Here is a 12,102-nt window from a genome sequence, read left to right as displayed (position 1 = left end):
TTGCTGGCTGGTACATTGCCTTCTTGTTGCATACCAGTGAAGTTGAAACAACAGTGAAGTGTGGTGGAGCATAAAGCTGAGAAATGGAGGCAGATGGTGCCTTCTAGATCAAGTTTAGATGAAAGTCAGAAAAATCTACCTCTACACATTCACAAGTGCATGGGGACATTTGCCCTAAATTTTGACTTTTTTCTTAATGACGATTGTCAGGAAATATGTTCTCTTTGGCACCTGTTTCTCTATCCAAGCCTGTTTTGTTGTTGTTGTTGCTGTTGTTGTTGTTGTTTGTTTTAACTGCCTATACCCTAGAAGTGAGTTTGTGTGACATTAGACTTACCACTCTTTTCTCTCTGGGCCTGTTTTCCTCATTCAAAAAAAGCAATGGGAAGTAGAGGGTAGGCATGATCTAAGTTACCTTTCAGCTCTGCCATTCTGGTTCAACTGTGTTTCCCTGGATTCTGATCCTATAGGTGCCCAGGAGAGTATCTAGTCTGGTTGTTTTTCTCCAGGTGTCTTAGCTTTAATTTGAGTGCCAGCTTCCAGCCTTACCTGTTTCAGTTCTGCTCCTGCTGCTGTTCCCTGGCTTTCTAGAGCATCCCAGTACAGAGAGTAAGAGTGAAGTCTCAAGACCAGCCAGGCTCCTGGCTTCATGTCATAGCTCTACCACTTATTGGTCATATGACCTTGGTCAAAGTACTTCACTTTTCCATACCCAACTTCCTCCTCTTTATAAAGGTTCTTGTTAGTGTTAAGGGGATTTTAGATGTAATACTTTCTCAGTCTGTTTTTTTTTTATGTTTACTTATTTATTTTGAGGCAGAGAGCACAAGTGGGGGAGGAGCAGAGAGAGGAGACAGAGAATCCCAAGCAGGCTCTGTGCTGTCAGTGCAGAGCCTGACACGGGGCTCAATCTCACAAACAGTGAGATCGTGACCTGAGCCAAAATCAAGAGTCTGATACTTAACTGACTGAGCCACTCAGGCACCCCAATACTTTCTCAACATCCAAATACTTTATCACAACACCCAAATCTAATTCAGGTTCTGGTACATTTTATGTTCTTAAAACTGTCAATTCTTTTTTGCAAAGTACTTCACATTAGCTAGTTGAGTAATTCACATTGGCAGATACAAAAACAACAGTGAAGTCCAAAGAGATTGAAATGACTTTCTTAAAATCACACTGAGAGTAAATGACAGAGTCAGGATTCAAAATCAGATTTATTGGCTCCAAAACTCTGTGCTTCTCACTATTCTCAGCAGTGATAACCCATATCTTATTTACTGGAGGACTTTAATACTCTCCTGATGCTTATGGAGATGTCCATCCTCCACCTTGGAATCTGGTTGGCTTGTTCTTTCTCAGGCAGGCATGTCTTAATGGGTTTCCTCTTCTAAACCCACCCATTCTGTTAGATAATCAAATAAAAATGTATCCTCACCTTCCCCAGAAAGAATTAGGACTAGTATTAAATCTGGACACTACTGTACTTTCAGAGTCTTTGTTTTCCAAGGCAAAATGGTTAGTGGAAAGCTAACCAGGTCTAGTTCTGATCCATTAATTCTTTCCTTTAGTAATTGCATGGCCTTGGCCAACTCAATTAATTTCTCTGGGCCTCAGTTTCTTTTATTTGTCAAGTAAGGATAATAATGTTACTAATATCTGCTTTATAAGATAACTGTGATGCTGGAGGTAAAGTATGGTAAGTGCTTGTTTATAGTACACATTCAATAAGTCACTGTTATTGTCAACAATAGTTACTTCAGCTTGTGGGAGACTGAGCTGTTATGGCCCTAAAGAGATTTGATATTATTTGGGGGCTACTCTCTGAGTATATAGTCTTTCAGTTGTGTTTGGGAGAGGATGGGGGAAGAGAGTAGTCTGGTGAGAAGGGCACACATTTTGGATTTAGGTAGATGTATATTTGGATCTGATTGTGGCAGTTACCAGTTGTGCAAACAGGCAGGTTATTTAATCACTTTGAGTTGCAACCTTTTCATTTGAAAACCAGGGAAAATAATGCCAATTTCACAGAGGCTATTGAAGCAACTGAAATAGCATATGTAAAGCATGGCAGTGATTTTAAAAATTATTTGTCCTTGGCACAAAAACAGACACATAGACCAATGGAATAGAATAGAAACCCCAGAACTAGACCCACAAACGTATGGCTAACTCATCTTTGACAAAGCAGGAAAGAACATCCAATGGAAAAAAGTCTCTTTAACAAATAGTGCTGGGAGAACTGGACAGCAACATGCAGAAGGTTGAAACTAGACCACTTTCTCACACCATTCACAAAAATAAACTCAAAATGGATAAAGGACCTGAATGTGAGACAGGAAACCATCAAAACCTTAGAGGAGAAAGCAGGAAAAGACCTCTCTGACCTCAGCCGTAGCAATCTCTTACTCGACACATCCCCAAAGGCAAGGGAATTAAAAGCAAAAGTGAATTACTGGGACCTTATGAAGATAAAAAGCTTCTGCACAGCAAAGGAAACAACCAACAAAACTAAAAGGCAACCAACGGAATGGGAAAAGATATTTGCAAATGACATATGGGACAAAGGGCTAGTATCTAAAGAGCTCACCAAACTCCACACCTGAAAAACAAACAGCCCAGTGAAGAAATGGGCAGAAAACATGAATAGACACTTCTCTAAAGAAGACATCCGGATGGCCAACAGGCACATGAAAAGATGTTCAGCGTCGCTCCTTATCAGGGAAATACAAATCAAAACCACAACTCAGATATCACCTCACGCCAGTCAGAGTGGCCAAAATGAACAAATCAGGAGACTATAGATGCTGGAGAGGATGTGGAGAACCGGGAACCCTCTTGCACTGTTGGTGGGAATGCAAATTGGTGCAGCCGCTCTGGAAAGCAGTGTGGAGGTTCCTCAGAAAATTAAAAATAGACCTACCCTATGACCCAGCAATAGCACTGCTAGGAATTTATCCAAGGGATACAGGAGTACTGATGCATAGGGGCACTTGTACCCCAATGTTTATAGCAGCACTCTCAACAATAGCCAAATTATGGAAAGAGCCTAAATGTCCATCAACTGATGAATGGATAAAGAAATTGTGGTTTATATACACAATGGAATACTACGTGGCAATGAGAAAAAATGAAATATGGCCTTTTGTAGCAACGTGGATGGAACTGGAGAGTGTGATGCTAAGTGAAATAAGCCATACAGAGAAAGACAGATACCATATGGTTTCACTCTTATGTGGATCCTGAGAAACGTAACAAACCCATGGGGGAGGGGAAGGAAAAAAAAAAAAGAGGTTAGAGTGGGAGAGAGCCAAAGCATAAGAGACTGTTAAAAACTGAGAACAAACTGAGGGTTGATGGGGGGGGGGAGGAAGGGGAGGGTGGGTGATGGGTATTGAGGAGGGCACCTTTTGGGATGAGCACTGGGTGTTGTATGGAAACCAATTTGACAATAAATTTCATATATTAAAAAAAATTAAAAAAAATTATTTGTCCTTAAAAAAATAAAAAAATAAAAAATAAAAAATAAAAAATAATAAAAATATTTGTCCTCCAAAAGGCATTGTTAAAGAATGTCCCAACATTATATGTCATTGTGTTCCTCTTTGTGCTATTAGCACTTAGTGCTGCTATCACGTGGTAGGAACTAAAAAAATATTTGCCGAGCTCTCTAAAGATCTCTAATAAAATCTTTGAAAAAGAAAAAAAAAATTTGTTGAACTGAATGGGCCCTTGAGTTGAACAGTAAAAACATTTTACACCCAAAGTTGTTTTTTTTTTTGTTTTTTTTAAGAAACTGATATTTATTTTCTATCCACTTTATTTCCACATTCTGTTTTGGAGCCTATAGAAGAATTGCTTAACACCACCCAGTGTTGTTCTTACCCATTCAATGGTCTGAGAATGAGAGCTGCAGACCAGTCTTCAGTGGCAGACTATGGGCTCTGGTCTGCAGTATGGAACTGTTGGATGGGCACAGAGGCCACCTGCGTGCCTTTAGGCCAGTCTGCAACCTGAGCTTGATAGCAGTAAACTCAAGCAGTTTGCTTGGGCTAGAGATGTCCACTCACCCTGAAATTCCTCCTTGGTCATGGCCTTTTCAGCAGTGGCCTACTCTTTCTTTTCTATCTCTTTAGAATCTCTGTAGAAATAGATCAAGCATGATCTCCCATGGGTGTGCACGAGGGATGGTGGCACAGGTGCACAGAACTTCCCGCACCATCATGTACCACACAAGCCCCACTGAGCTCCCTTGTTGTTGCACAGGATGGCAATGTGCACATAGCATGGAGGAGAGTCTGTGATACACAGAGCAGTGGTTGGCAGGTTAACATAAGATGCCTCCATGGGAGGCTGGTGGTCAGCCCTGGGCTCAGTAACCACGAGAAGATGTGGTTCTTGGAAGTCTGCCTGAATCTGGTTATTGAAAGTTGTGGGAGTGAAGTACCCAGCAGTAGGAGTGGCTACAGTGGCACCAGCAAAATTCAGGACAGCCCACTGGCCGGTGTTCCTGGAGGATGTGACACTGATACCAACTGGGTTTTCACTGGTAACAATGGCACAAGCCATCAGTGGAAGCTTCTTCCAGGTCCCCTTCAGATTTATGATATAGATGCCATCACTTTAACTTTTGTAGACGTACTGTTCCATTTGGAAGTCAGAGTTGGTGCCACCTAAGTAGGTTCCTGCTGCAAGGAATTTAGGGATATCCTCTTCCTTCATTTGTAGGACATCAGGGGCTCTGGGCACTGTAAAATTTCCCTTTAAGTTATTATGGGACCCTATGACCACACCATGTGGACCCCTGTCTGGGTGGTGCAGAGTGGCATACCTAAAGTTTGATCACTGATACTCTCACTCTTCTGTGGCTGGAAATCCTAAAAAAAAGATAAAATAAAATGTTAAGGGAGTTATTATGCTGAGTAAAACACCCAGGCTTAGGAACTAGTGTGCATAAGACCTCAAATTTCTTTCTGGCTCTCAATATGAGAGTCATGATTGTTTCCCTTGCGTCATCCTCCGCATGTGGCTTTTCATCTTACATTCTGGTTTTGCTCCAGGAGACTACACTGTCTTATGCCAGGGACCTGATGAAAGGTCACACTCAGAATGGCCAGGCTGGGAAGAGCTCACTTAACAGCATAGGTCTCTAACTACATTCTCTAGTGCTCTACCTCAGTGAGGTAAAAGCAAGAATGAAAAATACCAAAGAAGCCTAAAATTTAGATTTTGTCCTGAGAGTGTAACTGGAAAGTTTTTTGTTCTGAGTTGTGTAACCAGGAATGGGTGAGTTTCTGTCATTTCCCCACCAAATAAAAAGGAATTTATGATGAATCATTGTTAAATACAGTGATGTGGACTTATTCTTTCCAGCTTAGTGTGACCCATCCCAACCTTTTACAGCCAGTTTCTTTAAAGACAGCATGAGAAACCTCAGTGTCCTCTGGAGGTGTTTGTAAATGGATGCCAGCCCAGCCTTTATTAAACTGGGTTTATACATCATATAATTGCCCATCTTGATATACCTCTTTCAGACTCTGCTTGAGCAAGGGCAAAATGAGTTGAGGATTGTCTTTTGCTGCAAATGCTGATCTTTGGTATTTTTTGGTTGACACTGCTTTATCTTTTTCCATGTTGTCCTTGGATTTCTTGAAGTTTCTCCTTTTTTCAGTCTTTTTTTTTTTTTAAATCTACATACATTATGTCGACTTAGGTTGTTATTCACCTAAATTCAATTCAAAGTACCATGGCAAAAATTTACTGAGCACGTGTTCTATATAAAGCATGATGGAGCTGTTTTTTTAAAGCTTCAACACAGAGTCTTTAGAGCTGCGGGATCCAATAGGGTAGCTATTATTGACATGTGGCTATTTAAACTTAAATTAATTAAAATTAAATGAAATAAAGATTTTATTTCCTCAGTTTACTAGCCATATTTCAAGTGCTTCATAGCCAAATATGGCTAGTGGCTACTGTATTGGGCATCACAGATAGAGAATGTTTTCATCATTATGGAAAGTTCTCTTGGACAGTGCTGTTATTATAGAGTTTCAGTTATATAGGACTTCAACTCACTACTTGTCTTTCATTTATGAGATAGTCAAAAACTCATATCTTTCAATGAGAATGTTTTTTAGCAATTCAAATAACACTTATTGAATTTTACTGTTAGGTACTATGGGAAATAAAAGGAAAAATAAAATATGTTTCTTGTCCTCAAGGAACTTAAAAAACATATATGTATCTTAAATTTAATGTTTTTTTAAATGCTTATTTATTTTTGAGAGAGAGAGTGAGCAAGTGATCATGAGTGGGGAGGGACAGAGAGTGAGGGAGACAGAGGATCCAAAGCAGGCTTTGTGTTGACAGCAGACGGCCCTATATGAGGCTCGAATTCACAAACTGTGAGATCATGACCTGAGCTGAAGTTGGACACTTAACCAACTGAGCCACCCAGGTGCCCCAGTAACTTAAAATATATGGAGGAAAACTGGCACATAACACAACTAATGAGATTAATAGGGTAGGATATGCAAAGTGATGTAGTAGAGGCATAATCAAAGTACAATGGACTCGTTTGAGGAGGGATTTCTTTTTTTTTTATCATTTAAAAAATTTATTTATTTATTTTGAGAGAGACTGAGAGTGAGGGAGAGGCAGAGAGAGAGAGAGAGAGAGAGAGAGAGAGAGGGAGAGAGAGAGAATCCCAAGCAGGCTCCACATTATCAGCATAGAGCCCCACTTGGGGTTTGAGCTCATGACCCGTGAGATCATGACCTGAGCCGAGATCAAGAGTCCATGCTCAACCAGCTGAGCCACCCAGGTGCCTCTGCATTAGAATCTTCATTTGGAAGGGGGCGTTTAGAAAGGAAAGGGCATCAGGAAGGCAGAAAGTCATTTTAGGTGGCAAGGGAAGAATATGAGTAAAGACATGGAATAGGGAAAGCAGTTTTGTCTAAGGCAGGTAATATGGCATAGAGATTAAGAGCATAGCCTCTGGGGACAACCTGTCTGGGCTCAAAAACCTGGTTTTACTTCTTTTTAACAAGTAGATTCATCTTTCTAAGTCTGTTTCTTCATCTGTAAAATGGAGCTAATAGTAAAATAGTAGCTATCTAACAGAGAATTTGTAAGGATTCAATAAGATACTGTTTTTGGAGACTTGGCCCAGTGCCTGGCTTATATCAGACCACTAGGGGAGGAACTGGGGGAAAGTGAGTTTGCAAATAACAGAGTCTGCCAACAATGGCTGAATTTAGTGGCTGAAATAAGATAGAAGATAATTTCCCTTTCAGTTAAAAATCTAGAGGTAGGCAATCCAGAATTGATAGGTTGGCTCTCTTCCACAAAGTCGTCAAGGACCCAGTTCCTTCTAACTTTCTGGTACACCATCGCTAGGGCGTGGCCCTTGTCATCAAAGTCCAGGATGGAACTTTAGTCATGATATTCATGTCCCAATCAGCAAAATAAGTAGGCATCCTTTGTCTCTTATGGTTCCCAGAAGTTGAAACCTGACATTTCCACTTGCATATCATTGGCATGAATTCAGTCACATGGCCACACCTAGCTGCAGGGAAACTGGGAAACGTCTTTTTTCTGGGTGGCTTTTTTACCAGCTAAAATTTTTATTACTAATAGAAGAGGGGAAATGGATATTGGAGGATATTAGCAGTCTCTGTTACAAAGAGGGACAAGAATGAAGCCAGATGACAGAGATCTTCTATGCAGTCTAAGGAGTTTGTACTTTTATTGCTTGGGCTCTGTGGAGCTACTGATACTCTCCACATAGGGAATTAATACAATTAGAGGCTGTTCATGTAATGGACTTGGACGCGGTTCCTCAAATCAGCAATACTCACCCCAGAAATACTCAGATACTTGCAAGAACAGTTACTCTCAATTAAAAAAAAAATTCCCCTTGAGCTTCTAACAGTCTTTCCCATTCTTCTTCCTCTTTAAGGAAGGAATGAGGTAACCTGAGGGGAGGAAATGTGAGAAGGCAATCCTTCCACCTGGCAGCTCTCTTTTAGACTTCCTCCAGTGCATCATTGGCGCTCTCAAAATGTGCTGAGAATGGAAATCAGTTCTTTATATGGGCAGGTGCCAAGCAAAGGGAATTGGTATCTTATTATCAGGATATCGTGCTCTTTCTCTGAGTACTTTGTGGTTACCCTAGACACTGCACTGTTGATGGGGTACCCGACTAGATTCTAAGCAGCTTGAGGACAGAATTCAGGTATTGAGTCCATATCTTCTGCATTTAACACAGTGCCTAGTGTAAAGCACGCATAAAATTGTCGGATGTCTGGATAAATGCTGAGTCTGTAAATGCTGCCTAGGATAGTGTTGGCTTTAAAGCAGTTGTACCAGGGCTTAAATCCTCATACTGAGTCTGTGATGAAAGCATCTCAGGCAAAGGCTAAGAAAAAGATTTATGTAAGGTGAAGACATAATTGTGTCCACTTGGAGCGTGGTTCTGCTTGGAATGCACTGGATAGTGAAACAATGAGATCAGGTCAAATTGTGTTAAATTCTGAAGCCTGTCTTTTCTTAGTCTTTAATATTCTAGGCACTACTTTACTAAGACAATAAAAATATACTGAATTTGTGTGTTTACAAAATATATCTTGAGGTAAGCCCCTCCAAAAATGTTTTTATTTGTTATTTATTTTTTTAAGTAATCTTTTTTCCCAATGTGGGGCTCAAATTCATGACCCCGAGATCAAGAGCACATACTCTACCTACTGAGCCAGCCAGGCACCCCCAAAAAGATTTGTTTTTGATGTTTATTTATTTTTGAGAGAGAGAGAGAGGGAAAAATAGAGCAAGCAAGGGTGGGGCAGAGAGAGAGGGAGACAGAGGATCAGAAGTGGGTTCTGTGCTGACAGCAGAGAGCCCAATGTGGGGTCCGAACTTAGGAGCCGTGAGATCATGACCTGAGGCAAAGTCAGACACTTAACTGGCTGAGCCACCCAGGCGCACCCCCCACCAAAGATTTTTAAATCAACAAATATTTACTAAGTATGTGTAAAGCATTATGGTAAGGGCCAGAAGGAATAAAACTTACAAAGAACCAATCCTTGCTTTCAAGGAATTTACAATCAACAAACACTGTGCTAGGTTGTAGGAATCTAAGTATGGTTGACTAGACTCCTACTCACATGGGACTTACAATATGGTATGAAAAACAGACAGATAAACAGATGACTGCCTGTACTGTGATTTAGTGTTTGAACCTTTCTCAGAGCCAAATATACATATTTTGGTAAAAATCTGAAAAAAATCTGTACATTTGAGATTTTGTAAAGTCTGCAGACACATTCTAGCTAACTAGTATATAAAATGTTTTCGAGGAGTTGGATATATTTCAGGAGTGGCAGTGATATGATATGCAACCAGGAGAGAGAGAGACAGGGGAAAAAAAAAGAGGGTTGATCATTTTGAGGTGACATTAAATTATCTTTTGACACCAGCTGTATCTTTTTTATAACAGAAAGTGGAAACAACTCTGTCCTTGACCTTCAAAAAGAAATTGACTTACCTAGCTTAACTATTCAAACAAACAACTGTGTACTCTCTTCAATTCCTATGATGATTTTGATTTACTGTAAATGACTGAATTTAATGAACTAAATTATGCTATTTAAATGCATTTTGTGAATGGTATTGTAGTTTGTTACAAAGCATTATGTCTATGCTAAATTGTGCTGTAAATGATATGGTATGGAACATATGTGCTGTATTCATAATTTAACTGTTGCTATGGAGTACCTTCTTGGATAGGACATACTGAAAAAGGAGCCTTTATTTACCTGGTGAAATGAAGGTGATATCTCAGCAAATCACTAGGTCTTACTGACCTTGGCAGAATTACAGTGCTAATATTTTCACATGGATGAACTGTTCTTGAACAATTTCTCTAATGTATATGGCAGAAATAGGCTTTCCATTAAAACTGGGTATATATGGTATATCTTCTCTTTCCATTTTTTTCCCCTTCAACAAACATTTACTGCAGTCATTGCAAGGATAATTCCACCTCCATTAAGGTACATGTTTTCTCCTGGCCTCTCAAATGGTAGAGGTAATAGAATACAAAGGTTTGTCCTGCAGTTATGCTGGTGGTCTCTGAAAGGACTTGCATTAAATAACACACTGCTTTTCCTCTTTCTGAGTAATTCCAGAAACTTAAAAAAAGAGTAAACACTGGAGCCAAAATACCCCCTTTATTACTGATACAGGATAAATTGGCTTAGCGTGGGAGCCAAATGGGCTTTCTAACAATATCCTGACTTCAGGTATGCTTATCTACTAGGTCTTGGACTTCTTTGCATGGAAGGACTGCTGAGGTAAGATTTTTAACATGGAAGAACAAAGAATTTGTGCTTTCTCTGGACAGGCTCATCTCAAGAGAAAAAAGAATTGAGCCAACTGGAGCATGTCTAGTTATTCTTTACAAAATTTACCAGTTAGGTTTGAATGTATGGGGGTAGAGAGAGGCCTTAGCTCTCTTCACAGGAAGGGGACATGAAGCATAAGAAAATCACTCCCCGATAACAAGTGTAGTCTTTTAAAAAGGGAATCAGTTTAAAAGTTTATTGCTAGAGAGAAATCCACGGGATTTGTTGCACATTTATGATGATGCTTCCATTTTTCCCCTGTAAGGAGTATCTTCATGGCAACAATACTTCTATTATTTAAAAAAAAATGTTTATTTGTTTATTTTGAGAGAGAGAGGGAACATGGGGGAAAGCAGAGAGGTGGAGGGAGGAGAGGGGACAGAGAGAATCCCAAGCAGGCTCTGCACTGATAGCATGGAGCCCGATGTGGGGCTTGAACTCACGAACAGTGAGATCATGACCTAAGCCTAAAGTAATAGTTGGATGCTTAACCGACTGAGCCACCCAGTCACCCCAGTACTTCTATTAGTTGATGGAAGGTAAAGACATAGCAGTCACATTATAAATTCAGGAAAAATTGCTTGGAATTTAAATGATCATTCTTAGTACTTCAATGCTGACTACTCTGCTATGCCGACATACATACACAAGACAGAGTCAAAAGACTTTGGTTCTAGGAGAAGTTTCATGATCATTAGCTCTTGGCTTAGAGTGCCATAACAAAATACTATAGACTGAGTAGCTTAAACAACAGACATTTAGTTTTTGTAGATCAGGAGGCTAGAAATCTGAGATTAAGAATTTCAGCATAGTTGGTTTCTGGAAAGGACTCTTCCTGGCTTGTAGGTGGCTGCCATCTTGCTGTATGCTCACACATCCTCTTCTTTGTGTGCACTCAGATACAGTAAGCCAGCACTCTCTGCATAAGAATATTAATCCTATCAAATCTGGGACCCACCCTTATGACTTAGTTTAACCTTTAATAATTTTCTTATAGTCTTTGTCTCCAAATATAGTCACATTGGGGTAAGCGCTTCAATATGAATTGGGGGGGTGAGGCATAATTCAGTCCATAGCAAGTTCATTGTGTGACCAGGCAAGTGATTTCTGTTTCATTTTCCCTTCCTGTGAATGGGAGTTCATGTCTTATGTACCCTTAAAAAGTTAACAGTACATCAAGTAAAATCATAGGCGTTAATACATTGACGTGTTTAAACTGCTAATAGTTACTGAGGGTAGGCTTTTCTTGTTATTACCCACCCGTGGTTCTTTTTTTCTTACCTGCATATTCCTGGATGGTAGATAGGAAAGGTAAGTCTTTGGTCTCACCCCTTTAAGAAAACATCTTTTGGGGTGCCTGGCTGGCTCAGTCAGTAGAGCAGGCAACTCTTGATCTCGAGTTCATGAGTTCAAGCCCCACGTTGAGTATAGAGCTTACTTAAAAAGAAAGAAAGAAAAAGAAAGAAAGAAAGAAAGGAAGAAAGAAAGAAAGGAAGAAAGAAAGAAAGAAAGAAAGAAAGAAAGAAAGAAAGAAAGAAAGAAAGAAAGAAAACATCTTTTGGGAGTAGATAACAGCATGAAGCAGGCATTACACAGCAAGAAATGCCATTTTTCCATAATGACTTCAAACATTCAGCAACTAGATTTCACAACCAACCAATCCTCTGGCAGGAAACAAGAGTTCAGTTTTATTTTAATT

General features: G+C 39.9%; 1 pseudogene; it reads right to left on the bottom strand.

The window, feature by feature from the left end:
• Positions 1-4,037: 4,037 nt before the first annotated feature.
• LOC123596801 lies at positions 4,038-5,636 on the bottom strand (annotated as a pseudogene).
• Between the last annotated feature and the right edge of the window lie 6,466 nt (positions 5,637-12,102).

The sequence above is a fragment of the Leopardus geoffroyi genome, chromosome C1, assembly GCF_018350155.1.
Source record: "Leopardus geoffroyi isolate Oge1 chromosome C1, O.geoffroyi_Oge1_pat1.0, whole genome shotgun sequence".
Classification (NCBI taxonomy): domain Eukaryota; kingdom Metazoa; phylum Chordata; class Mammalia; order Carnivora; family Felidae; genus Leopardus; species Leopardus geoffroyi.
This window is presented reverse-complemented; position numbering and strand designations above follow the sequence as displayed.